Source organism: Aplysia californica, unplaced genomic scaffold (genome assembly GCF_000002075.1).
Source record: "Aplysia californica isolate F4 #8 unplaced genomic scaffold, AplCal3.0 scaffold00090, whole genome shotgun sequence".
NCBI lineage: Eukaryota > Metazoa > Mollusca > Gastropoda > Aplysiida > Aplysiidae > Aplysia > Aplysia californica.
In genome coordinates this window covers 895,460-898,107 of record NW_004797360.1, presented here as the reverse complement: position 1 = coordinate 898,107, position 2,648 = coordinate 895,460, and the positions used below count along the sequence as shown (strand labels likewise).

The following is a 2,648-nucleotide window of genomic DNA, read 5'->3' as shown; positions in this document are numbered from 1 at the left end:
GTCAGCTGATGATCTTAAACTGCGAGTTGGAATGTACAGTCTTAACAGATTTGATAAATATGATGGTGCATTATCATTCAAACAATAGTATTATGAATTCAGGACATTTTGTTTTCACTCACAACTCGGTGATACCGCCTCGGGTACAATTTTTTTGTTAATTATATGTATAAATTATGGGAAAGTTTTTCGTGTGTGGCCTCGTTTCTACCTGATTCTTTGTCTCACTTTGATTACCCTTTCAACCAAGCCAGCCCTAGCCCCAGCAAACAGCATAACCATGGCGTTCTCGCCCCCAACAAAGATCAACCGCCTCAGCGTTTTAGCTTTTAAAAGAGTTTTACGGCACTTACAACACAAATCGGTCTCATAATATAAGTGCCAAAGAGTAGAGAGAGGTGTTACTAAAGAGTAACACACAACGGAAAGAAAGAGGATAGAGATAAGAATTATACACGTAGATGTTTGGTAGGAAAGAAGGAGCAAACAACACCAGAGCACCCACCAACCACCCATCTCTGCGGCCTCTGAAATAGCGGACAATCGAGGTACTACGTTCCTACAACAGACAATGCCCAGAGACATAGGACAGTCCCGTAACAAACTTACCACTTATGGCGTTTCTGTCCACATTGGAGCCCCGAATCTTTGAGACGTACACAAGGCGATGAACAAGGTATTTCTGAAAGGAGAAACACAGAATGTTATGTCTTCTTCTTTGAGATCTTCTTTTCTTCTTCTTCGTCATCGTCATCGTCGTCGTCCTCCTCCTCTCCCCCCTTCTGCCCCTCTTCTTCCTCCTTATCCTGGTCCCAAACTACGTGAAAGATTTTCATCACAAAAACGCAAAGACCTTACATATTACAAAACTGCATCTCCCCTCGACGCTTAATGGCAACAGAGGAAGAAAAGATAGAAGTAAGTAAGTGCGCAGAGACTTCGGGAAAACGCCCAAAAAGAAACAGAGATCTTGTATAGCAGATGTCCCCACAGACTACAGACGCACATAGACGGTTCACCCATCCTCACTTTAAAGCATCCCGCCAGCCACCACGCAGCTCTCTAGAATACATTCTCTAGCATTCCTCACGACGAACTTCACGAGCAAGGAGGGTCTATCGTACTTTTCAGAGTCGCTACGGTTGAAACAAGAAAAATGGTTGGTCAGTGAACTGAATTGTAAAATATCTTTAAAAATCCCTCCACACGAACCCCACCCCACCCCCTTTTACCTCTCACAGCCAACCCGTGAGTGAGTCACTTCAGCATAATTAACAAAAAACAACGCGTTACTTCATAATCAAAGAACAAGTAAAGTCATTGGCCACGCGCGACATCCTAAACGCAATACTGTATGTCATGCAGAGCCTGTAAACGAGGATGACGTCACAAAACGCACCGCCACAGGAAACCGTGACGTGATCGTCCACCCACGTGACGTCACATAACCCCCTTATTACCATAGAGCCCGTAACATCATCAGCCACACAGGTGACGTCAAACAGGTCTTGTCCCGGCCAGTCAAACTGACGAGGTTTCCTTCTGCGCCGCGAGAGGCCGGCCTTCTTCCCTCTGCGCGCATGCACGACGCGCGCGACGGAACTGCTCACGCCCGTGTCCTTCCCGCCCGCCACCATCGCCGCCTCCTGGTCCGCCTGATCAGGAGACGAGTGATCTCCTGTGACGTCACACATACTGACACCACGTGCAGAAACAGTGTCGCCAAAAGCCCGCGGGTCCAGAGTTCGAGTCTCCGCGCGCGTCGTAGTGCGAGTCGTGTGATCAGAGTCTCTCCCTACTCGGCCGTTTGCTTCTAATCCAAAAGCTCCCTCCTCCTCCGCCTCTTAGCGTGTTACTCCACGGTTTGCTGTCCGACAGACGAACTGAGCAGGACAGCACCAATAATGTGACAGACACCGGACTTCAAGTGTGATGCGATCGAGAGGAAGAAGAAGAAGACACCCCGACAACACCTCTAATCTTCGGGGTTTTTAGTACGGCCTATTAGATTTGCGTCGCAAGCGCCGAAAAAAAAAGAACTTTTGATTTAAAATTAAGCAAAAACTAAAGCTCCATGCCATAGCCTGGTAGACCGCGAAACAGGACACACGGTCTCTCCGCCTGCCTATTTGAGCCGGTCTGGGCCACCCAACACTGGTGCTGGACGCTACTCGATAGGGTGGGGCAATCAGTCGCTTTAGAAAAATCCGGATGATATGTTAGTGCACCTCTTCGGCAAATGTGTTATGAACCGCTTCGGCAAATTAATGGGCCAGAACCTCTTCGACAAACGGGTTAAAACCATTTTAACAAATGGGTGCACCCACTTCGGCAAATGGATCAGGAAAGGAAGTGAAGAGTCTGAATTCGGATAATGTTTCATGGAAAATTATCAGGTTATCCGGAAAAAATTATCCGGATTCTGAACCCACAACTAACCGATGTCAGTACTCAGTATACTTGTTAACAGCGACCCACTTAGTAAGTACTACGATATTTTCCTCGCTTAGTCGATACTAAACGATACTCAAGTTTTGGTATGTTAAAATTTAAGAAACAAAATTATTTTAAACTAAAAAGCGTTGAAAAGGCTGTTGATCGAAAAACGAATGTTCGTGATAAACAAAGACATGCAACTTATTTTCAAG

At 46.2% G+C, this 2,648-nt stretch overlaps 1 long non-coding RNA gene across 1 annotated transcript in view; it reads right to left on the bottom strand.

Annotated features, from left to right (window-relative positions):
* Positions 1-600: 600 nt before the first annotated feature.
* Positions 601-2,648, bottom strand: part of LOC118477424 — a 13,630-nt gene continuing 11,582 nt past the window's right edge. The window contains exon 2 of the long non-coding RNA XR_004858372.1: positions 601-682. This is a non-coding gene — a long non-coding RNA (uncharacterized LOC118477424). The remainder of the gene's footprint in view (positions 683-2,648) is intronic.